The sequence below is a fragment of the Gopherus evgoodei genome, chromosome 8 (genome assembly GCF_007399415.2).
Source record: "Gopherus evgoodei ecotype Sinaloan lineage chromosome 8, rGopEvg1_v1.p, whole genome shotgun sequence".
Taxonomy (NCBI): domain Eukaryota; kingdom Metazoa; phylum Chordata; order Testudines; family Testudinidae; genus Gopherus; species Gopherus evgoodei.
This window is the reverse complement of record NC_044329.1, coordinates 33,252,943-33,279,898: the sequence shown is the minus strand read 5'-3', so window position 1 is coordinate 33,279,898 and position 26,956 is coordinate 33,252,943.

Here is a 26,956-nt window from a genome sequence, read left to right as displayed (position 1 = left end):
GTTAATTATTAAGTAAAAAGTAATTTTATTAAATACAAAAAGTAGGATTTAAGTGGTTCCAAGTAATAACAGACAAACCAAAGTGAATTACCAAGCAAAATAAAACTCGCAAGTCTATGCCTAATACAGTAAGAAAGCAATTACAGATGAAATCTCACCTTCAGAGATGTTTCAATAAGCTTCTACCACAGACTGGACGCCTTCCTAGTGTGGACACAGTCCTTTCCCCTTGTACAGCCATTGTTCCAGCTCAGGGGGTAGCTAGGGAATTTCTCATGACTGCAGCCCCTTTTGCTCTGTTCCACATGCTTATATACCTTTTGCACAAGGCAGGAATCCTTTGTCCTCTCTAGGTCCCACCCCTCCTTCTAAATGGAAAAGCACCAGGTTAAAGATGGATTCCAGTTCAGGTGGTATGATCACATGTCACTGTAAGACCCCAAGCCTTCATTCCTCCCAGCCTGACTCACAGGAAGGCTTGCCTGCAAACAGAACCATCCAGTCAATTGTCCTGGTTGATGGGAGACATCAAGATTCCAAACCACCATTAATGGCCCACACTTTGCATAACTACAATAGGACCTCAGAGTTATATTTCATATTTATAGTTTCAGATACAAGAGTGATACATTTATACAATTAGGTTGACCACACTAAGTAGATTATAAGATTTGTAATGATACCTTACAAGAGCCCCTTTGCATGAAGCATATTCCAGTTACATTATATTCACACTCATTAGCATATTTTCATAAAATCATAGAGTCCAACGTCACACTGTGTAATGCTTTCAGCTTCCAGGGATGGTCAGCAATTTCCCACTCACACCATCCCCAGCCAGCAAGCTGCAGTACGTTCATACTGGAGGATATCTCCTCCCATGCAGAGGTGCAGCACGAAGCTTAGGCAGCACCATCCTGGGGGCTTTCATGAGTTGTAAATGGAGCATAGGCCCTGTGTTTTCCCTAGGCACCGGGGTGAATTTCACCCAGAGACCACTGCCTCCCATTCCCATTCCCTTCCCAAGTGAAAGCCCATGCTAACGCTGTCAACGAGCTGTTGGGTGGTTCCCACTCCAAGTTGCTCCCCTTCTCATCCCCGATGTGGCCTACGGGGCAACACCACTTCTCCATCCACCACACACAGCGCATCAGTTCCACTGAAGGGTATTAGTAGGAGAGAATAAGCTGTAATCACAACTACAGCCAGGAACGGCAGGCTAGCGGCTCACCCTGCGCAACTGCCAGGCTGGTTTTGAATTCCCCTGGCAACAGCACTGTCCCCTGAACGCCTCCACGACTGGATGTGATCCAAGCAAACCACTGAAGTTCCACAGGGGACATGCTGCTACTGAGGTGTTAGGAAGTACCAGAGCCTACCCACACAGTACTATCAAGCTGGGGATAGAACACCTGGAGCACCTGCTTAGCTGCCCAATTGTGACATAAATAGTTCATTTTGCTTGGTTTTCTAAAGCTTGTACATAGGCACAGGCCAATAATAATAATGGCAGATCTGCGTCCTTTGGGACAATGTTGATTTTAATGTATTTCTTTACATAATTGTAGCATTACTGAGGAGTAAGAAGTAAAAGACAGAGAAGTTAATGTAACAAGAGTCAATATAGATTTATATTATGTATACTTTATGACAATCAATATGGTTACATTCGCAGGGAGCATCTTTTTGTGGCCCTGAAAAGGACAAATAAGTCAAGTCAGATATATGAATTTTTGGAATGAAACCCCCACATGCTTAACCTATAATTTGAACATTCCCTGGCACTCACCTGCTCCCTGGAGCAGAGGAGAGACTCCTGGGAAAGGCTGGATACCAATTTGTGCCAGTATCTGGAGTTTATGGGCAATGGCCAACATTTTCAAATATGGGTGCCTGTGACTGGGTGTACTTGCCACACAACAGTGCCTAAAGATAAGCATCTCAATCAGAGCCAGGCCAGAGTCACCAGCTGGCCCCAGGTTGGGGCAGAAAGATGGCATGCCGCCACTTTGCTTCCCTCCAGTCCTGTGCTAAGTGGACCTCAACCAGAGCCAAGCACTGAGCCCAAGCCTTGAGTGGAGAAAGAGTTCACCACTCATTGTGTTCCCATTGAAGTTCATGAGGTATCTGCAGCCTGAGCCATCTTAACCGTTATAAGACTGACTATTGCATATTCCACCCCCTGTGTTCACAGTGCTGCTGCCCATCAAAAGGTGAACAGAATGTATCCTAGACTTAACACATGCCTAAATCTGTTCATTACTGGAAAAGCTATCATTTGTGGCAGGCAAGGGGCATCCATTTTAATTATGGACAGAGGCTTTGCCATCCATTATTTATTACCTACAGAAAACAATAAATTCTCTGGATCAAACTGGAAACAAAGGAAACAAGCATTTTACTCTCATCTTGTTAGTCTGCACAGATCAGACACCAAGGCAAAACCGTCACTACCGACACCCCATCAGCCAGTGCTGTAAACAAGCCCAGAGCAGCCAAAGCTCAGTTTAATGGCTGCTCATTCTTTACTCCAAACTGACAGGAATTCTTAAGATAGGCCTGTTTGGCTACAGTGAAATAAGTAATACAGGCTTGCACCTCGAGTCCGCAAGCCCCTGTCTGAGCCCCACAGGGTATGGCTACAGTGCAATTAAACACTTGTGGCTGGCCTGTGGAAACTGACTTGGGCTCATGGGCTCTGGCTACAGGCTTGTAAAACTGTGATGTAGATGTTTGGGCTTGGCCTGGAGCCTGAGCTCCGGGACCCCATGTCGGGGGACCGGGGGGGAGGATCCCAGAGCCCAGGCTTCAGCCACAGCTGGAACATCTACATGGCAGCTTTACAGCCTAAGACCCGTGAGCTTAAGTCAGCTGACACAGGCCAGCCACAGGTGTTTAATTACAGTGTGGACATACACATAGCCCGCAGAGGCAGCGTGATATATTGTACTGGTTTGCTGGTCATAGCCATCTCACCCTTACCGTGTGCTCATCCCAGCTCTTTGGGGCTGCCCACCTGTCTGATAGATTGCAGACCAGTGGGTAACAGCTTGTAATGCTTTGGGGCAAGGACCAGTTCTTTGTTATATGTTTGGACAGTGCCTAGCACAAAGTGGCCAGGGCATCTAGATGCAACCACAAGACATGTACGGAATCATAACAGCTCCCTGAGAATAATCCCATTTAGGAGTCACAAAGACATGCCCCACTGTGCAAGATCTGAATCTGAGAGAGAAGGTTGCAAATGCCGAGCCAGACACAGATGCGATAAGGGACTCTTGGCCATTGCATCTGTTATTTCAGGAGCAGTCCCAAATCACAACCCTGTCGGAAGCATTGCACTATCATGACTGCAATATGGGCCTACCCCATGCGCTATTCAGAAGCTCCAGCTAGTGCAGATAGATACCACTAGTTAAGTTTGGAAAGCTGATGTTCCAAATGCCTGTTTTCCAGGCTCTGTGCTGGCTTCCTTTTTGCTCCTGGGTGCCATCCAGGGCATCGATTTTTTATACTATTCTCTATGGACTCATCTATCTCTGAGCTCCTCAGGACAGTTGTAATCAGCTGGAATGTGCTACTGTCTGTCCCTGAATTTAAACACGGGCCAGCAGACAGTGGAGGCCTTGCTATCTGCCAAAGCCTGATTCTGAGGATGTTGAACAAGATGTTGGGTAAGATCAATTTGTTCAGTCTAGCAGTTTCTTGTTTCTTGTTATTATTTCCATTTCCTCTGCACCCAAATTGTGCTAGAAGCTGCAATTGTCTCAATTTCAGTGGGAACCATTTGTCTAAATCCCCGATGGCAGGCACAGTCTCTGCCCCCAAAGAGCTTGCAGTCTACACAAATTATTTAAATTTTTACTTGGAAGGGGTTTTTTTTGTTCTTGGCAGGTATGAGATTAAAAGCACTTAGATTATTATTAAGGTTGGAAGGGACCCTCAAGAGATTGTCTAGTCCAACCCCCTGCTCAAAGCAGGGCCAGTCCCCAAATGGCCCCCTCAAGGATTGAACTCACAACCCTAGGTTTAGCAGGCCAATGCTCAAACCACTGAGCTATCCCTCTCCCCTCTACTTTGTAGCTGGGAGGCTGTATTGACTAACTCTGATTGTTGTTTATTGTGTATTTTTGCTAGGGTCTAACAGGATAGGTGCATAATAGGCATTTGTCCAAAGAAAAACAAAACAACTCTCCAAAATCCTTTTAGTAACAGTTTGGTTAATGGAATCAAACTGTTCAGGGTCCATATTTTTAAAAATGAGTTTTATTCTGAAAAATGAAGGGCTCAGTCCTGAAGTATTTATTCCACTCCTTGCCCAGACCCATCTCCCACAGAATTTTGGAGTGGGTCTTAATTTACCTTGCCTGGCTAAGCACTATCTGACTGAGTTTTAACATTTTGGGGGGAGAGCCTCAGCTCATATAAATCAGCTCATCTCGAGCTATGCTAATTTGCACCAGCTGAGGATCTGTCCCTTTAAAAAGCAAAACACTGTTGCAATTAAGTGTAAAAGCAGGAGCAAGAGTATTTTAAAATCCCTGATGTGTCACCCCACTATCCTATCTAGCCTCATCTGCCAGCTTCCAGCAGCATTCCAATCTCACCCTCTACTAGGGCCCCACCCTGGGAGGAACTGAGCTTCCTCAGCTCCCATTGGCTACAGATTGGGCCCTTGCTGACTGCCACCTGTACTAAATTAGACCAGATTGCTTGGGTTTGTAATGTGTACTTATGGGGACTGGGATGAGATCAAATATAGCTTTGTGACCACTGAGCCACTATCTGATGCCATCTCTCCAGAAATTAAAGGTTGCGCGAACCCACTGCACAGCACTGAGATTTCTAGCCCAAAGTGATTAACCTTTTGGTCAGCTACAAACTGTTAAAAACTTCCTTATCCCTGAGCCATCCAAATGAGCACCTTTTCCTAGAGCTAGGCTGAGCGCTTGCCTAGCATTGCACAAGGACTCGATAAATCAGCATTGGTTCAAGTTTGGTCCGTGTTCCGAAATCACCAGCACTTCGCTTGCACACTGATAGCGATAGAGTTTAAAAACAGTACATGCATTTTCAAAGTATCTTTATCAGGGCTCAGGATCTGTCTATCTCATCTCAAAGATACTGGTGTCACTCTGGAGTAGCTCTCTTGACTTCAGTGGCGATATTCTGGATTTACACTGATTTAAACAGATCTGAATTAAGCCCTGTGGATTCAATAGGATTTGCTCTCATGAAGGACAGAATTGGGCCCATAGTGCTAACAAAAGCATTTTGTTTACCTTGTAAGGGTGTTTTGTTTGTTTGGGGTGGTTTTTTATGCTGGATTGTGGAGAGGGAGGGGCTGGATGGTGTTTGTTAACAGACTTGTTTCCATATGTTTCACATTTTTTCCTTGTGGTCATTAGAACTTTTCACTGTATTATAAATCTTTTATTAACACTTGATATTATACTAATTAAAATTTGTTCTGTGTATGTATTATTAATTTCTCCAGCACTTCTTGCTAGGGTGACATTTTTAGCTGGCTTAGCAGAATATACCACAGTAAACAAGGAGAAACTCATTTCCAAGCAATTAGGCTTGCAGAAAAATAAGTTTCTTAATGGAGGCCACGATGATTACAAATTTTACCTAAATAAACAGGGTTTCTTAATGGTAACTCTTCAAGCTAAGTAAACAGATTGGTGTGGTAATATCCTAAGCAATACTTAAATGTAACTGTTTAATAAATTGGTAAATTACTCATTTCATCTTAGAACAAAATGGTAATACTGTAGCAATAACCTAGTATATATTCTGTAAATATGAAGCATTATCACTTTAGCTCTGAAGAAATCACCACAGTGATATGTCAGCATTGATCTAAAACTGCAGCATTTTATCTCAAGTTTATTACCCATTTTTGAGAATCGCTGAGATTTTCAGAGCATAATGGCAATAAAAGAAGAATTTAAAAAGCGCTTAAATGTGCATAAGTTAATCAGAGGTATCCTCGGGGGGAAAAGGAAATTTGGTAAAACATGAATTATAAGCATCATTTAAACTTACTTTGGACACTAGAGATAATAAATGGCACCATAATTTAGAAATAGCTTTTAACATCAATGACTGTAAGTAGCACTTTACTGTTCATAAGAATTGCAAAGCAATGGTGCTGGGGCCAATTTTGTTAGCCATTTTTTTCTTTATAAAAGCAATCCAACCATTTCCAAACTGCGCAGACAGGAACAAGAGTTACGTGTTAATATGCAAAATGCATTTCAGTTTTTTTGAAATAGCAAGCAATAAATTCACCAAAAGATACAGTCTGGAGGCAATTGAATGATCATTTAGAAAAAATAAAGCTTTTTTCAGATTTTTCATATTTGGGAAAAGTTGGGGGGAGTGCAAAAAGCAAAGTGTTCATACAGTTCCTATTTGCTATGGAATGTCTCAGCACTTCTGAATGAGTGAAAGGAGGCAATAAATTCCACAAGGCAATAAATTCCACAGAGTCTGAACTGGAGCAACAAGGTTTTTGCTTTCATTTTTCGTCACTGACAAACCACTTTAAGTTCATAGTGATATATAGATTACAAGATTAACCTTCCTTTTTCCTAATTACAGAGCTTCCTACAATGATACTCTTTTGGACTTCTGAATTATGGGCCTGTTTCTACACCCATTAACGTCAACAGTAGAGCTCTTATGGACATCAGTGGTGCAGAATCAGGGCCTATGTGAATGACAGTAAAATATATATTATTTCTCTGGCAGGTACCCACTAACTTTGCTGTAAGGAACATTTTGCCTTCATCATCATTCAGGTCTCATCTTCAGAGGTTAATAACTTGTGTATTTTTTTGACATACTCTTTACCTGCTTTTATGTTGTGGGAGAACAGGGCAAACCTGGGCACCATGTATGCATGATTCCATGCCAATGGAACTTGCCACAGACTGCACCGTTTGCTGCAGAGCTGTAGTTTAGAAGCTAATATTTGTATTTTTTTAAAATTGTTTCCAGCCTTTAGAAGCACAGCTGTCTTCCTGAGTCTATAAACATCCTGAAATATCTAAGTGGTGTGAGCTGGCCCCACCCAACATAATGGGCCATTAACTCTGAAACCTACTGATAACATGTCTACGTTAACTGTTTCACTGCTGATAATTTTAACAGAAAAATCCAAGTAATGTCCTTATCTTAGAGTCTCAGTCTGCCTCCCACACCTTCATATGTGTCAGGATCTTCAGCTCTCCCATAACCAGCTTTCAAACACTCCCACTTTTCCCCAGACAATTTCTACAATATAGGGATGCATTGTCCATAAAAAGAGCTGTGGACTACTAAAAATGTAGAGGCAGAGTAATATAAATAGATTTTTTTATCAAAATGAATAACGCAATAAATACTATAGTGATTGTGTTATTAATATAGTGTAAACATTGGATAAACATTCAACCACACACCAAAAAAAACACAGAATGTGAAAACCAAAACAATGCAACAAAAACTAAGAACATAGAAATCATTTGACTGGATCAGAGTAATGGTCCATCTAGTCCAGTATTCTGGCTTGCCATGTGGTAAATACAGGATACTTCAGAAGAAGATGCAAAAGCCTCTCATAGTGGACAAGGATGAGAAGCGTGGCTTATTGTGAAAGACTCAAGGAACTCAATCTGTTTAGGTTAACACAGAGAAGGTTATGGGGTGATTTGATCACAGTTTATAAGTACCTACATGGAGAAGAGAAATTTGAGAATAGAGGGCTCTTCAGTCTAGCTGACAAATGACTGAAAGCTGAAGCTAGACAAATGCAAACTAGACATGAGGTGCAAATTTTTAACCATGAGCATTGGAACAACTTACTAGGGGCTCTGGTGGATTCCCTATAACTGGCCTTTTTTAAATCAAGATTGGAGGTTTTTCCTAAAAGATCTGCTCTAGTTCAAACAGAAATTAACTCAGAGAAGTCCTATGGCCTGCGTTATACTGGAGGTCAGGATCACAACAGTCCCTTCTGGCTTTAGAATCTATGGATAACCTCCCCATAAAGGAAGTGTCTTTCCAACCCATGTCAGTTAGTCACTGGCTCTGAAGAATGAAGGTTTACATCACTTATTAAAAATCCTTTACCCAATTTAATGTGAAATTTTGAATGTTCTCAAGAATCCATATAAACATCTAAACCTCCTTTGTATCCTACTAAGCACTTGATCTCAGTGAGAGTTCCACTGGTTAATTAATTATGCACTATGTAAAAAAATATTTTTTTTATCCACTTTAAATTTGTTAATTATCAATTTAATTGAATGGCCCCTTATTCTTGTATTATGCAAGAAGATCAAGAGCTCAATTTACCTTCTCCACTGCACGTATTATTGTGTGTACTTCTCTCTCATCCCCTCTTAGTCACCTCCTTTCTAGACTAATTAGTCCCATTCTTTTCAATCTCTGTTCCTATGAAAGTCTCTCTGTACATATAATCATTTTCATTACATATTTCTGGAAACCTTCTATTTCTGCTATATTTTTTCTGAGATGGAGTGGCCAGAAGTAAATATAGTATTCCACATGAGAGTGTACCAGTGTAGGCAGGTGCTGTTGGGGTCACCCTCTCTGGGGCAGCTGGGAGCAAGGCCGCCTCACTACACAAGTCCAGTGAGTCATGGAATTAGCCTGGTGGGGCAGGAAACAGTTCAGGTCTCAGGCAGGGGCTGAGCATAGAGTTCAATAGTAAGCCCAGGCCCTGGGTCAGGGCAGGGCAGCAAACAAACAGTTCAAGAGCAAAACTCAGGCTCCCGGTCCTGAGCATCGAGGAGACTGCCACCCATGAGTGGGGTGGCAGGAGGGACATAGGCCCTCCCTCTCCACTGCATCCCAGCCCAGGGCCCTGACAGTGGAAGGCAACCTGCTGCTGTGTCAGTGGGGATCCTGGCCACAACACACTGACATCAGCTCTGGATGTGCCACAGCCAGACTAGAGTCAGCTGCCCCGAGGCTACTTCCAACCTTCCCCTCTAGCAGTACGTGCATCTGGTCAGCAATTTCCACGGCATCAAGCACCATGGGCTCCTTGGGGAACTCTGCGAGCAGTAAGCTGGGCAGCTCCTCTGGGTCCCCTCTCACTGGTAGGCGTACTGGCTTCTCCGGCATCTGGTCGGCGTTCGGCTTCAATGGGTATGGCCAGTCCTCGGGGCTGTCACAGGCGGCAGGAGTCTCCCCAGTGAGAGCTAGGGCACCAGCATCCAGCCTCTCCAGCAGCCAGGCAGCTTCTGAGCCCTGGGGTTGGGCTTTTATACTTCCTGTCCTGTGCCTTGACCTCTGGGGAGCGGGCACAAGCTCCAGTGGCTCCGCCCACTTTGGCATCCAGGGGGACTCATCCCTTTCTGGGGCAGCTGGGAGCCAGGCCGCCTCACTACAACCATTGATATATAATGGCATTTTTAATATTTTGAGTATTCTTTTTTATCCCATTCTTTATACCTCCTAACATTTGTTTTGTTTTCTTGACCACTGCTAGACTCTGAGCCCCAGTTTTCATTATATTTTCCACAGTGGTACTCAGGCCCTGTTCTTGATCCGGCAATGTGTACGGGTAGGTTAAAGTATTCTATCCAATGTGCAACACCTTGTACCTTGGCTAGAACATGAATTTCACCTGCTGTGGTGTTACTCATTTCCCTATCTTTGCAAGGCCTCTCTGAAGTTCCAAACATAGTCTTCTCTAGTCATGACTAAACAAAATAATTTCCTGTCATTTGCAATATTTGCTACCTCAGAGTTCACTCCCTTTTCAACACTTTAAATAAATATAGTAAACAACATCAGTCCTAATATGAATCCTTGGAGCACCCATTGTTAATGCTTCCACATTGGAAAGTGACCATTTACTTGTTTTTCTACTTCCCAACTAGTTTCTAAAGCATTATGATTCTTGATGTCTGCTCTCATGATTTAGTTTTCTTAATGCCCCCATGGGAGGGATTTTGTCAAGATTTTCAGACAGTCTAAACAAATGATAGCAACAGGTTCTCACACTTTATCCACTCATTCTTTGAAGTGCTCAAAGAATTGCAGTAGATTAGCGAGAGATGAGTTTTGTTTATTCCATGAGCCATGTTGTGTTATATTATGTTTATCTAGGTTATATTATGTTTATCAGTTTTTCATGATCACTTCAAGTTTTCTAGGTACTGAAATAATTTTTCTATGGCAAACTGAGGCAAGGATCACCTTGTCAGTGCTTACTGAATTAGTTTTTCAATAATATAGAGCTTTTTGGAAACATTACACCTGCCTCTATGATCAGAGAACAGTCTATACCAGAAATACACATCTCAGAATCATGAACTTGTGTGTGCTCCACAGTGCTAACTACTGTGATTGTAGTTGTTCTTTGACAAATTCTTCCCAGTTCGATTATTTTTAAAATGAAGAAAAAAATCCCTAAATGCCTTGGGTCCATTGATGCTAATTATGTATGTTATTACAAACATTTATTTGACTCCCATGGCCGTTGTATCTGGGCTTAAGTTCAGACATTAAGTCTTGCTTTAAGAAACCATACACCGGGCTATGCTGCGGGCTGCAGTTAACCAGTGAAGATGTAATGAGTTAGGAAGGTGTAGCAAGGAGGGGAGTCTTGCAGTTCTTTCTAAAAGTGGCCAACTTCATGCTTCATTATATTTCTGCTAGGACAGCCAGAGCTAGAGCCCAGTGAAGTCAATGAGCATCTTTCCACTGACTTCAAAGGGCTTTGAATGAGGACCTGAGTGAATTCCAGAGGCACATGTCCAATACCAACAATGCTTTGCCATCAGCACTGTACTTTTAATTTTACCCAACTCACAGCAGTGCCCACCACTGTGAAAGGAGATTGATCACAAAAAGAACTGTCCAGCCCAGACACTGACATTAGGAAAATGAGTCTTTGGTTATTTTCCCAACTTTGCTTTTTGGGTCAAGGCAGAAACCTTGTGTCCTAAAGGAAAGAGCCTATTTTCCCCCACACCATTTTGAACTGTAGCACCAGAAGCAATATCAAGCTAACCGGTCCTGATGCAGATTCAGAGTCAAATTCATATTTATTATTAACTATTATTATTTATGAACAATTTGTACTACGATAGTGCCTAGGAGTCCTGGCCATGGAGCTGGGATCCCATTGTGCTAAGGGCTGTACAAATGCAGAACAAAAAACACCCAGCTCCTGGCCCAAAGAGCTTATTAAATGGTTATCTTACATACTGCAGCTGGGTACAGCATCTGACCTAAGCAGCAGGTAGGAATTGCATAACGACCAATATTTTAAAAATTAAAGCAAAACCTTTAAGCATTTGCTTAACATTAGGCAGGTGTTTAAGTCCATCCCTATTCATCAAAGCACTTAAGCTCCTGATTAACTTGAAGTGCATGCTTAAGTCCTGTTGACAGAAGAGCCTGCCTTCCACGGGCTACACGTGTGCAGTTGCATACATTGTAATAAATGGCCAATCACCAGTCTAGCTGGTAATTTGCACAGGTAGAGGAACTAAGCATGTGCAGTTAGGAGCATAGAGACTTCCTAATTATGCACTGAGGTTTCTGGCAATGCACATTACTGTTAAAGTGTATGAGTGTAAATCAGCTCCACTTCACTGAGCTGGGCAATGAATCAGTGGGTGAGCAAAAGATTTTTGTTGGTGACTGTCAATAATCATCAGTCATCCCCCAAATGGTCACAAATTCTATCATTCATTATTGACATTTACAGACGGGGAGAATTAAAAATTATACGTGGGACTACATTCCACTCTGAACCAGCATAAATCTGAAGTAACCTCTTGGAGTTTACTAGAGCTACTTTGGATTTACATCAATGTACGGCTCATGATATGTTTTAACCTCTCCTGATATTGATAGTCAGATAGAATGAGCCTGTAGGGCTAGATCTTCAGCTGGTTGCAATCAGCCGGGCTCCATTCACATCAATACGATAATGATGCCAAATTGCACCAGCTGAGGATCCGACCCTCTAATACAATAATCGTTCAAATATTAGAAGCCGATTGCTGAGAAGTGCTGAGCACTTCCAGGGCCCACGGTTTACAAGTGGAGTTACAGGTGCAGGATTTGGCCATAGGAGTTTATTTTTAAATCTAGGAATGCAGGTTTCTGTGGCCAGCAGGCCTTGAATAAATAATAATTAAGCATCAAAGCATTTTTTTTTACATTTCCTTCCAGTGCAGAAAAAAATAATATCCATAATATAATTGATAGTCACCATGGGAAAAAATCCATATTATCCTTTGAAATCCATATAAATTCAGAGTCTTATACCTTCCAAGCCAATTATAAAGCCCCAAAATTCAAGTCCTGGAGCTTCTCAGCCCTATCTGGGAGCAACATTTCCAGATACTTCTCCTTCTGGAGACACTACGCAGAGGAGCATCCGCTGCTGCTGACATGACCCTGATAGACAGGCACACAGGCTGGAGAGCAGGTGGTTCTTCACACAGCCTTTCCACCTGCTGCCGAGTGCCATACACACACACTGAACTTGTCAGACTGTGCTATTGTCACCAAACACAGATGTCAGCTGGGCAGCCTCTGCCCTCCACCAGCACTTTGCTCCCCTATATACTCCCTGGACCTGCCTGGAAGTTGCTACTAGATCCTACAACAGCATTGCAGCAGCATCGGAGCTCTCTGTTTCTGGAATAGCCCTCTGACACAAAGAGGCAGAGCTGTGCATATTTACATGCATCCCTTACCACATTGGTGCTACCTTCATTGATCTTCCTCCTTCCATTACTGAGTTTGCCACTCCCTTTCCACTTTAGCAGGTTTGGTTATTTGCCCTTACTGTGTCTTTTTATATTGGTACACTGAGCTCTCAATCATACAGTATTTTAGTCTCTGACTCAGTCAGGAATAACCTCACATTGCCATGGCAACTTTTATCCAACAGCACCCCAAAGCAAACTAATACACAGAGGTCACTTCACCCACCACCAAAATGCTGCTATCTCTGGGGCAAAACGCAGCTGGTCAACAGGATGCAACACCACTACACACTATCTTAGGACAGGACGTGAAGGGCCTTTTTTTCCCCAACTGAAATTTCAGGGGGAATGTAAGTGTTCAGTAGTTCTTCTCATCTTACTTTTCTGCTGCTTCAGTTATGTCCCAGCCCCTCAAGTCCCAGCACTGGGTCTTGTATAAAGTTCAGACTGCTCATCCTCACTAGCAAAGGCCCTGTACAGTTCTGCCCCCCGCCCACATTTCATCTCCCATTGCATTGTTCTGGGTGTGTGTGGCAGCTTTTGTTTAGACTTTGAGGCACTGTTGTGTGCCTTGTTGCAACATAATTAAGTATTTGCCACAATCCAGGAGCAACCCAATAATAGTTTTGTTGTTATAAATTTGATCTTCAGTGCTGTAGTGAAATGAAAATGGAAGTTACATGCAGTGCACCTAAACAATGCAGAGGACTTCTCCAGCCGTTTGTCCCAGCTTGGTAGACAGGACGAACTAACTAGATAAATTCAACCCCCTATTTATATGCCAAGTTCTAAAACAGACATTCCCTTTTAGCCCCACCCTGCTCAATCCAAGTAAAAGGTCTGAAGGCCTCTTTAATTATTAACAAGTTGCTTTATTTTGCCTCTCCGCTTTAGAATACTGGCTCTTTAGAGACAGAAAAAAACCTTCACCTCCAAGCAAATCCTGATGGAACTGACCATGAAAATGTGCACCAGTCATACCCACTGTGCTGAGGTATATTCCCTCACAATAAGCACAAGCAATTCTCATTAGCATTAATGGGAATTCTGTATGCGGATGAAAGAGAAAGTGTAATAGAAAGTCATTGGAGTATTTTCTATCAGTTCAGTACTCAGTATCAAGTCCTCAGCTGATGTAAACTAGGGGAGCTCCACTGAAGCCTGTGGACCTATTCTGATTTACACCAGTGAAAAATGTGGCCCTCTGTTACTATCTCCTACTAAAATACCCTAACCATTCATTTATTAACAGTCTACATGTCTAATAGCCTCTTGCTCTACTCTCTCTCACTTCAGACCACAAACCAGGGGTCACCAATTAGTCAAATTTTTTCTAGTTAGTTTTTAAAGCCGTTTTTATATAGGTGCTTAATTAACTGCATTTTCCAATTTTGGTTGGGATTTTTAAAGGAATTAATGGTGGGATTGTCAAAAGCACCAAAGCAGATTAGGGCCCCAGGGCCAGGTTTGTGAAGCTATTTAGAAAAGATGCTGGTAGGCAGCTAGTGGGATTTTCGGAAGCACCTAGGCACTTAACTCCCATTGAAATCAAGAGTTGGGTGCCTAGCACTTTTGCTTAAGCAGTTTTGAAAATCCCACTCTAAGTGCCCAATCCCCATGGATTTTCAATCAAAGATATTTTACATCTTTTACATGCAACAAACCCAGTGACTAGATAACGACAATGCAAATACAGTCAGTTCTATATGTTGATCCCTTTCAGTAGTGGTTCTGACCTGTGGGGTACCTGGGAGAATGAGAAAATAAAATAAAAATTCAAAAACAGTTACCTTCCTTTCTGTGCACCCTTCCCAGCTGGTAAATTAGTGGACTAACTTGTTCCAGGTGCAGAGTCCACGTTGATCAGATGCTCCAGTGCCTCTGATTGTGTAATATGGTCACTGTGAGCTATGTGTGTGGACAGGTAGGGCCACATTTTCAATAGAATGCACTTGCAGTATTTCTGTTTGCAAACACAAATCAGGTAGAGGAGCACACTAAGTGGGACTCAGCTGTGCAGGAGCTGCAGGGTTCCTAGTAGTGCCATGGCATTAGGGATTCCCCAGAGGCAGAGGACTCAAGGCCCCACTTTGTATTTCTTGTCAAGTCTTTTATGTTACCTACTTTGGGGGATTTGGAGTAAATTGGCTTCTATTTAGTGAGAAATAAAACTGAAACCTTAAAAAAAAATCATAAAATTAAGCCAGGACAAAATCTGAAGTGGAAACATACTTTTTACCCAAATCCAATTTCAAATCTCTATCTGTTTATCAACAAGCATTTCCCTAACCCCTGGCCTCACCATGCGGTTAATCACTCAGGTCCATATCCTCAAAGATATTTAGGTCTCCAGCTCTGAAATTAATGGGAGTTAGGCAGCTAAATACCTTTGTGGATCTGATCCCCTGCTGTTCAAGCAAAGCTAAAAGGAAGGGAAAGAAGACCACTAGCTCCGGCATGGGCAGGGGTCAAATGTGCATTGCCCAATGAGCATGAGATCAGTGCTCAGCATTAGTAGCATGGTAGACATTCATGCGCCAGGCCTGGGACCCCTATCAGTAAAGGCTGAATGCATGGAAAAAGATAGATGTGGGGACGTTGAGGAACCCAGCACCTAACTTTTAGGCACCTAGAACATTCCTATGACACACAAAGCCTACGTTAAGTATCAGAGGGGTAGCCGTGTTAGTCTGGATCTGTAAAAGCAGCAAAGAGTCCTGTGGCACCTTATAGACTAACAGAAGTTTTGGAACATGAGCTTTCACCCACGAAAAGCTCATGTTCCAAAACATCTGTTAGTCTATAAGGTGCCACAGGACTCTTTGCTGTTTTTACAAAGCCTGAGTTGGGTGCCAAGGCTCCTGTACAATGAATGGGGGGAAATAGGCACCTTAGATTGCCATTCACAAAAGCCAGCACCCTAGATGGTGAGCTACCTAAGCTAGCCAATGGGAGATGCCAACTGGAGTGGGATATGCTAAGCCCCACCCCTTTCATGGAGATGAGTGCCTAGGCACCTAGCTCTGCTGGTGATTCACAGCCAGGAATCTCTCTTTGCAGTTAGGCACCTCTACCATTTTTGCAAGAAGCTGGAGGGCATGGAGGGAAAGGGAAGAGGCAGACCACTTCCCTCATCACTTTTAGCCCAGTGGTTGCCTGGGATGTAAGAGACCCCACTCCACCTCAGTGGGAGAAGGGCGTTGACCAGGGCTCTGCCACCTAGCATGTGAATGCCCTGACCAGTAGGTTGTGGGATATTCTGATGCAGGGAGTCCCTCAGCCTCCCCACTGGAAACTGTTGCACTGTGGATAAATAATGAACTAGTTATGGGCGCAGAGGACAGGACTCTGGCTCTCCCATGCTGGTGCGTGCTCTAACCACCAGGCTAGAGAGTCTCTCTCACTCACTCACTCACTTTCTCTCTCAGTCATCTGGGCCAGAGAGAGTTATGGGGGAAAGTTCTCCTCTGGCTGTTTTGTGTGAATCCCCCTACAGGGCCTGATCCAGTTGGCAACCCCTGAGCACATCGACTGGATTGGGCCCCTCACACAACATAGGTGGCCAAGTGCCTGTCTTCTGGTTTGTGAACTGCTCTGGGGCTTAGACCTCTGGACACCTAAAGGGAAGCAGCAATGTGCATGCTCAGAGGCAGAAACATAGGCGCTCAGGGAACTTTTACTGCAAAATCTTAGATGCTGGGTGAGTTTAGGTTCAATGGGCATTTTATGCATCACAGCGGAGCCTAAAACAGGGCCTGCAATGCAGCGCCCAACTCCTTTCTGTGCATCCAGGCCTAAGTGCTTAGTCTACCATAGTTTATTTACAAGGACAATGGACATGAATACTGCCATATAACAAGCCTGTTTAAAAAAAAAAAAAAGCAACCTCCACCTCCTTCCCCTTCCAGCTAGTTGAACTGGTATTCTGATGTCTCAGCTTCCTGGTCTGCCAGTGGCAAGTAGGTTGTGTGCAGTTAAGAAAACTGCTTTATATTACTTAAATTCCCTTCCCAGTTTCCACTGGACATAGTAATCTTTGCACATGCAGTGTTGCTGTGCTCTGTTAAACAGCTAACCACCTTCCACCACAGAAACAGGTTCATTTCTGTGGTGGGTGAAATAAGTGCTGTACGTGCTGGGCCAGATTCTTCACTCAGCTTTGAAGCCCCATTAACTTCAGTGGGATAGTATATTTGTAACTGAGGGCACAATTTAGTACATTGTGCAGAGCATAGGCCCATGGACTGCAAACACACACGTGCTTAATTGAATTACATGGTAAGTCTCACAGGTCCAGATCCTCAAAGATATTTAGGAGCCTAACACCCATTGCAATCAAGGGATGTTAGGTGCTGGAGAATCTGGGCCATAGACTTTCACAAGGCTATTCAGTCAAGTGGAGTTAAGTGTGTGTGGAAGCATTGGTGGGATCAGAGCCTTAGTTTGTAAAGTGCCTGGGGATCATTCAGGTTGAAACATTCTATATGACATGCACAATTAATAATATTATTATTATAAGCCAAGGGTGACCACATACTGTGAACTAGATAATTTTGCTGAACTAGTTTGTCCCATCTTCAGCATTTAATCTGATTTATCTTTTCCTTTCTTCTGTAATTAGATTGAATAAGGAACGTTCACTGTGTTTCTGCGGTATAATGTCAGAACAAAAAGGGAATACAAGCAGCATGATGTACAGAATTGGAAAAAAAAACTACTAACACAAATGTTTTGAACAAAGAATGTAATATAGACAGTTGGTACAGATATAGTCCTTGTGCAATAACTTAAACAGTACAGATTACTACTTGGGGAAATAAAATAGAGTCTAACTTTGAAACTTGAAAAGCTCTCTTTCTGTGTTGTAATCAATTGCAATAATCCATGGCAACAATTTAGATAAAGATCAACTTTACCTTTCTTTGCTGATGACACAAAACTAGGAGCAATAAAAAACTTAAGTGCATCCAAAATGCATAGAACTAATGGATTGAATGTGATGTGTGCCAATGAAAGCCAGTGTACATAATGCAACATATACTGGCCACAAAATGAATGGGATTATTTGGAAGGAGGTCGGTATTATGGAATCTAGCTCAAGTTATCTAAGGACTCTCACTTGGTACAGATTGGCAGCCTTCCATTTTCATAAGCCTGAACCAGTTTAGTGATACCACAGACAAAATACTGCTGTGAATGTTGCCCAGTCCAGCCCCCCAGTGGAAGCCTTGTTACTTTTTGCTACTATCTAGCTCAAAGCAGAAGGAAGGCAAGAGGTCCAGGCCTCTTTGGGCAAAAAGTGTTGATGGTTTTGGCCAGGGGAGTGAGCTGCAGGATCAGACCCAAAGAGGATAGACTGGAGACTTCACAATTAATAAACCCCCCCATTTTCTACAAGCAATCTTCCTGTTTCACAAGGTCTGGAGAGCCAAACTGAGCCACGGAAATACCCATTTATTTTCCAAATTCTGTTTAGCACCTATCTGGATTAGCTCCCATGGGACAAGTCCTGTCTAGGTCAATGCACAGTGCAGAAAGACTCCGGGTAATCAATATATGACATGTAGACTTTTCCTATGTATTATGCAGGTTTTTATTTGGAACTAGTTTGGTTGCTGGTGTGACTTGTGTCCTAGTGCATAACCAAAGCTCATCGAGGATCTGGTAGTACCAATGGTAGGGTACTAGCATAGACCAGACCCAGGTCCTCTTACCACCATGTTGTCAAACCAGGCAGGTCTAGATAACAATAATAATAATAATGCCTGTGTCTTGTCTATACCAACACTGCCACTATGCTAGACCACTGGTGGGAGAATTATTGAAATCCTCAAGGGAGATAAGGCCCTAGACATGAAAGAGACAGGGAAGCAGATGGACAGAGAAAGAGATAAAGCAATGGACAGAAATAATGGCAGAACTAAAAGTGAGCATATTTCCCACTGACTTAGGCTGAATGTGGCAATAAGACACATAGCAAACAATCTGAATGATAGCAACTACAATCCTGATCCTGCAAACCTGGATGCATGTGAATATTTAACAATACCCATATGAACAGTCCCATTCAACCCAATGCATAAAGTTACTCACATACCTAAGTGTTTACAGGATCGGGGCCTGAAAGTTTAGTTACGATACAAAGGCCAATATTCTATATTTGTACACACCTTTTATTGACACCAGTGGGAGAATGCTGTGTGGCCTATTGCCAAAGGCTGAATTTCAACCCATAATTTTAACAAAGATGGTTAGTAATAGGATCGCCCATAAGAAGAATGATCTAGAGCCTGACTGCACAGTCTTTACATTGATGTGTACTCAACTGAGGACATTAGCACTACTTGTGTGAGTAAGCACTCATCAAGGTGAGTGTCACAACCAATGCTTGGGCGGTCACATCTAGTGGTCAAGGCCAGTGTCTGAGTCTGTCATCTTAGATTGGGTTCAAGTACCAAAGCCAAGAGTTGAAATTGGAGTCAGAGATCAAGGGCAAAAGCTGGAACTCGAAGTCCAGGAGCGAGCTGAGTGGTAGGCCCATAGCTATAGCTGGCTGGGGAGTCCACCTAGTCACACAGACACTTCCTGGAACTTCTCTTGGAGTCCTGGATTAATTGGGGCCACAAGAAAAGTTGTCAATCCAGCCTTCCAAGGTGGTACTTACTATGGTGTTTATCTCCATGGGGCCTATGTGATATTATGCATGCAGCCTACCATGGCATGTAGGCGTAAGCTGCCCTGCAGGCCTGGGCTCTTCTCCCTACAGAACCTCACAATGAACAACAATAGGTTTATTTTTACTGGTCAGCAATGATGAAGATTGGATGAAGGAAAGAATTTCCTTTGCAGCATGTATTTTTCTATCCAAGGTGTAATCTCAGCACTATTTATGCTGGCTATAAATAAATTAAATTATTATATTGCAAAGTGAGGAAAACACTTCTGTACACTGAGACCTCAAAATAGTGCGCAGTTTGCATATTTAATGAGATTGTGCTTTCATCGTGGAGTGGCGAAGAGGAGCTAATAACCAATTGATTTTAGGAAAACAATTGATAATACAGTTCTGATCACTGTGCTTTGCTTTGTTGCAGCTAATAGCATGAACACATTGTGCTGAGAGACCCAAATTATTCAGCAATTTTTTATACAGAGATAGGAGTGTGTGTGTGTGTTGTTGGGATTGTTTTGTTTTGGTCTTTTCAGAGCAACATGTGTGCGGTTATTTTTTGTTTGAATAGCAAAGACCATGAGGGACATTAAGAGGGAAATAATTATCCAAAACTCGAGTTATTCTGAGTTCTGCCATGTGCATTCCTCCTATAGGCCTCCTATAGGCCCTGATTCAGCAGTCCATCCCTATTCAGGGAACCACTTAACTTTAGGTGCTTAGGTCCCACTGTGACTTGAATATCACTTAACTGCCACATTGCCTAGGTCCATCCCTCTTCAGCAAAGTATGTGATTTAATCATGTGCTTAAAGTTGTGTGTGTAATTAAGTACTGAATAGGACTTAAAAACATACTTAAATGCTTTCCTGAATTGAAGCCATATTTTATAATTTGCATCTCTGCAACTAGATGAAGTCATAGACATTTCTGGTATGGATTCAGGTACACTTGCTAAACCCAGGGTTGTGAGTTCAATCCTTGGGGGGGGCATTTAGGGATCTGGAGCAAAGATCTGTCTCAGGATTGGTCCTGCTTTGAGCGGAGGTTGGACTAGATGACCTCCTAAGGTCCCTTCCAACCCTGATAGTCTATGATTCTAAAAACCCTCCCCACTGTTTCTGCCCTTATATATACCAGTAACTGCAGTGCATGCATGTGGGTTACACATAGATTCAGGGATGCAGACACTAGGATTTGTACAATTGCTGACAACGGTCAGCAACAGACACCAATGAACTGAAACCCAATCCTATGAAGATCTCCATCAACTCTCTCAGGATCCATATTCACTGCAGAGTCAAGTCAAGTTAAGTTACTCTAGCTTGATTGAGAGTGGCCACACCTTGACATAATGCTTCAACTGCTGTGTCCATGCTGGCACCATATTATGGCACTCTAATTTCTGGTGGTGGCACATCCCAGGGTTCTTTGTGCTTAAGTAAGTTGAGCCCTTCAATGAATTCTTTCCCATAGTGGGAGAACTTGTCTGTCCTTTCTGAGCACCCAGGAGGAATTGTGGGAAGGTATTGGAGGAATGACAAAACGAAATGGAGCTAGCCTGCATCCACACTGAAGTAGGGTTGCTCTAGCAACTAATGAGTAGTGCTCACTGGAGCTGTAGCCTGCACTCCCAGATGGACCTGCCAGTTTGAGTGACAAGCACAGCATGCTCCAGTTAAGAATTTGCCTCAACACTTGAGTTACAACCCAAGTTAACTTTGCAGTGAAAACAAGGCCACTAACTTCAGTGGTAGCTAAGGGTGCTCAGCACTTTATGCAAGCACTTGGCATTGCTGGGGATTGGGTCCTTTGTACCGAAGGGGGCGTAATTGTTAGTGCAGAGGGGACAAAACTGTTTTCAATCCCCAGGGTTATTTTTCTGAGACTTGTAAAGAGCACCCAAGTTGGTTCTCAGGCAGTGCATGTATTTGTCCAAGAACCAAGAGCAAACCTTCTCTGACACAAACATGTCCCATAGGTATTCATGCCAGGAGCAATTTCCAATAGTGCCCAGCTTCCAGTGGACTAAGCTCTTCTGAATATCTGGCTGCTTATTTAGGTGCTGAAATGGGAGCTATTGGATACTGAACTCTTTTGAAAAGCTGGCTCAGCAAACCCTCAGGGAGGGCCTAAGCCTGCAGTTTGCTCAGGCAAACCTCCCTTTGGCTACAGTAGAGTTGAGAGTGCTGAGCTTGCCTTGATTTCCATGCAGCCATTATTCATGTCTAATTGAATTGATTTTTAATAAAAATGTTGTACCTAGAGAGGCAGTGTGGCCTAGTGGATAAAGCACTGCAGCTGAAGTCAGGAAACCTGAGTTGTAGTCCCAGGTCTGCTGCTGCATGACCTTGGGCAAGTCAGACCTCAGCTCTCCGTGCCTCAATTTCCCCACTTGTCCAATGGAGGTAATGATACTAACCTTTGTAAAATGCTTCACAGTCTGATGAGAAGCTCTACATAAGAGCAAGGTATTATTATGCATTATAACTCAGCCTGTTATGTGTTATCTGAGAATTTTTACATAAGCTCTGCTAGTTGACACCTGGTGATTTAAGGCTGCTTTTAAAAAATAGCAGGAAAATTAAAATACAATGCCTGTTAATGTATCTTTACAGTTAGAAGTTTAAGAATAAAGCTAATCTGGTCACATTGCAGATAATTGCTGGTTTTGAATGTTGTAGCTTAATATATTAATACTTCTGTTGTTAAAGGTTAAAATATGCATCGACTATACAAGGTGTGGCATGTGGGAAAATTGTTACTCCAAGAACCTTAAACTTTTCGTTTTCTGACTTTTGTACATTTAAATCAACAAACATATGTGTTTTTCATATATATTATATCTAGAGAGAGAGACACACGTATTACATGTATGGTGATGATAACCATGTGATATATTGCAGAATCATATGCTAAACTGCATTTATCATGCACCTTGGACTGCCTCTCCACCTTATCTTTACTCTGCCTACTCAGCCATATCTCCTGGGACTATTGCTAATAGACGTAACCCTGGATAAGCTTTAAGCAGCCACCAGTCCAAGAAAAAGAAAGAAAGATGCTAGATAAATATTCCCTTTTTTCTTCTTCCCCTCCAGCCTGCCCGCATCCCCTGCAATAAATGTGTAATTTTCCTCAAAGCAATACTGAACCAAGGTCCAGGATGGGCAATATTCGGTCCTTGGCCAGTGAGAGGTTTAAACTCCAATATCTTGAGACCCCTAATGGCTAAAGATTAGCTCTTATACCATTAAAAAAACAGGAATCCCTCTTAACGGTAGAATAAAGCATTTGTTTCTAACCATGGTAAGTCACAAGATATTCAGCCTTAAATCTGTGATTTGTTTATGTCTGGGGAAACTGGTTTAGTTTATTAGAGGTTTCTAAAACGTAGTTTTTGTAACCTTCCATCTCTGCAGAGGCCTATGCAGTAGCAGTTGGCCGCACTGTACAAAGGGAGTCTGGTTTTAGAAACTAGCACCCTGTTTGAGTAGCCAAGCCGTGCTCTTGGCAAATACATGGAAGGCTGTGGGCAGCAATTCTCCTTCCTAGACTGGGGCGCGACTATGGAACCATTTGGCAGAACTTGCTCCAGCCCAGTAGCTGGAGTAGGTTCTTCAGGCCCTGTACACCTGTTCTGTGAGGCAAAGGTTGCAGATGCACCCATACACATACACTGTGCAGGTGTAAACACGTGCGCCCACACATGCTTATGTTTTGGCATACCTGTTTGTGTAAACACACACAAACATTTTATATACATCCTTGTGGAAGTGCATACTGCTACATACAGAGAAGTGAATATATTATAGTGTCTGGCAGAATACATTTTTCCTGGGCAGGAGTTTGGGAGACCTCCCTTACTCATGTGTGGCTTAGTCATATGTAAATTATGCAGTTCATCTCAAACAGATGTCAGTAAACTCTTTAACCCTCACACACCACTGCAGTATTTTGCTTTATGCCATATTTCAGAGCAAACTTATTTTAGAAATGTGTCGGAGTTTAACATTTTTGTTTTAAACGTGGATCAGTTTTCTTATATCCCAGGCCCATTGTCTGTAAAGCCAGGTGATCTGGGGTACCATCAGAGTATAGGCCAAAAAATTAGAATGTGTTTACATCTTTAAAATGTTCCAAGACAACTTTTCTTTGACTTGATAGTTGTGATTACAACCCAGTATCTCACAAACAAGCCAGGTTAGAGGCTAGCCGTACACATCACTGGAGACAATGAAATCCCCAGCTTTCCAGGATGCTATAATAGGCATTTCTTGCCCTGGTCCTTCTCAAGATATTCCACATCTAAACTGTCTCTGGTCCAGTACTGAATGCTGCTTGCCTTGACCATTGGACCATTAGATATTTTTAATCCTTGCTTTTACGTGATATACATGAAGGATTTGGGGAGAAGGAAATAATTGTCACAGGATCCATTTGATTTTGTTTTACTGGGATATGTTTGAAAGAGGCTCAGAGGCTTGAGATACTAGATGTGCTCCCAGCTGAGACAGGTTAAAGGGCAGAATGCAGGTGATTGGAGATGCAGTTTATCACCAGGAGCTGCTTGGGACAAATGTCCTTCTCATGCTGGCAGGGGATAGGATTAAGGTTGCATAGGTATCTTTAATGATGGCATACTTTCACATTTGAAGTGCTTGACTTTACAACCTTAACAATGTTCTTTTAATGTGGGTTTTCCCCCCCCCCCATGGAATATGTATATAAACCTCTCCTAATGTGTACCGTTGAAATAACTGCACTCATTGCCCCAGGTTGCTGCGGTAACCATGATAGCTTCCGGTACTTAGAACAGGAGATAATGTGGTGCTGCAATTATTGTAGAGTGGCAAATGTTAACTTTTTTTTTAAATGGTGCCCATTAGTTTACCTGACTGAGATCATTTTTGTTACTTCTGAGGTTTTTGCAGCGATCTAAAGGCCTTGCTTCTAAGAGCTTTCTTTGCAAGCCTCCGAAGTCACAGACCCATTTTAGTTGCTCATCCATACTATATATTAGGAAAACCTTAGCTCATTCACCCCCTATGTATAATAATGATCAATTAGCTACAAGAACTAAATCTAGGAAAGGAGCCTAACCCCGCAGTGCACAGAAACCTTAAGGCTTGCTTCCATGCCTATGAAAAACTCTGTGTATGCTAATAAACTAACTCCACTGCACATATAGAGGTAGAAAAAGCCCTACCTTCCTACATGGCTGTTATGGATGGACTTCCCATGCTGGAGGATTTGCCCATGGCTCCTGCATGAGGTGCGGATTTGATCAGTCAACTGCCCCAGATCTGACACCGGTACTAAGGGATGGCACATGCGTGAGGGGTGTCATTTACATTTATTCTTGGCTGGTTGGTTGTTTCAGCTGTGGAATATGGGCTTTTTCTGAGTAGTTAGTAAAGGCTGGTCACCAACTGTCAGAGAGGAAATGAAGCTGCTTGGACTTCGGAGGGAGATGTCTGCCTAGGGCCCCAGGGACAGGCTGCGTATGTCACTTTAGTGATGACGGGTCGGGCTTTCAAAAGCACTCAGGCTCAGCCTAAGTTTCCATGAAATCACACTCACAGTATACAGCCATTTAGGACCCTATCCTGCAGCCCTTACTCCCCTGCAAGTTGATGGGTGTTTATCTCACAAAGAGTATGGAGTCAGGCCCTCTGCATCTCCAGCATGAGCCATGAGTCACCTTGGAGGCCACACCTCTTCCCCACTTCCAGTATGCCCCTTGGCCCTGTACACCAAACAGGGATGCCTTGGGGCTGAGCAAAGCCACCCACCGCCTAAGCAGCATGTGGGGTGGTCTCCTCTTGCTCCCAGGAAGTGATTTTCAAGGAGGGCTGCTCCAGCGGACAGGCAAAAAATACCCTAGCACATCTTTATGCATGAAAGATGCATTTTCAGCCTGAAAAGGTCTAGCTCTAGCTCGTTACAAACATGCATGAGAAACTACCATTGACATTGCAGAGGTCCCCTTTGGCCCCAAATGCTGTAACATCAGCAGTAATAGCACCAGCACCTCTTCATGCCAGGAAGCTACTTCCCACTTTCAGACATATTTCTTTTCATCTGTCATTTTTCAGTATTAAAAAATACTGCAGGCCCCAGAATCACACCCCAGAATAACAAGCAGGCAGGTTTCAAATGATTTCTTAAGCACTAAAAAGATACAAGAGTGTTTTATTTTAAATAGCTCATCCATATGTCAGCACCAATGTGCTTCTATCCCCCTAGAATATCTGCAGGGTTTCTAAAGCCCTGCTTTGTATCCCTCACTAAAAACAAAGTCAGAAAACTACCTGTGCCGGTGTCACTCATGCCTGCTAAATACAGCTTGCAAAATTCACACCTTACATGCCAGATCCTTCAGTAATACTGACCATTAAATTACTAATACTTTTACAAATGTAATCCTCATCTCTTTTCCGTGTGTGCACTGTGCTGGACCAGTGATATTCACAGGCCCAGTATTTTAAATATAATTATTTACTAATTCTTCTAATAAATCAAATTGGTGACTATTAGCTGTCTGTCAGGCCCATTCCTACTCAGACTGGCAGCTGAGCTCTCTGAGAGCAGGACCCAATCCCATTCTCCGTATTGAACCTGAATCACTTGATTATTAATTCCTCATCTGCCATTCTTGCAGCATCATTCTGTAGTGTCTGCTATTATAAGGGCCACTAACTTAAATAATTTATAGCAGCTTGATCTCTAAAGATCCTGCCCAGAGATCATCTCCAACTCAAGTCCATGTGGTGCGAGCCCACCTCCCCCAGGGTTTTCCCTTCCTGACCAGGTATAAGCAGCTGGTTTCAGTCAGTCTTTCCTGAGCTGATCCTTCTGCCCTCCCGAGGTAGGAACGTGGGCGCTGGGGTTTTCGAGTCCTCTCCCTTCCCCCAGATCAGGCACTCGCTCTGGCTGCCTTCCCCTTCCCACCCGGAATTTGAAGCACACACACGACAGGGGGCGTTTTTAAAGAAAACGTTTATTTACAGATCTCAGCAAGTACAAAGTATTATACATGGTCGGTGTCAACCCCAGATCTTCTTTAATATGAAACATAAGGCGCTTTCTCTAGAGTCGATGGCAAAAGATGTCGGGTTCAGGTGCTGCATTCTGTGTGCTAAGCTTGGAAGGAGGTTAGGACAAAATTAAGAGTGCGTTGCCCGAAAGGAGCCCTTATTACTATGGTGAATCAATTACAGATGGCATTAACTTCACCTGGGACAGATGGAAGCTACTGCTTTTCAGTTTAATAGGGTTTCCTAAGCTAATGAGTCACAAGATCCATTTAGTTTCCTCTGCTAAGTGATATATATTTTTAGATTCTCCTAAAAATAGGGGAAAATAGCCTTTTGTTCCACAGCCAACATAAATACTTATGTTCCGATTTTGGAATAAATAATCCAGTTATTATATATCCATATTAACAGTGCCCGAAATCTCAATGCAGAAATAAATTAAATTATTTAACACTTCTTACCAAAGAAAAGTGACATTTCCATTTCCTAAGCGAT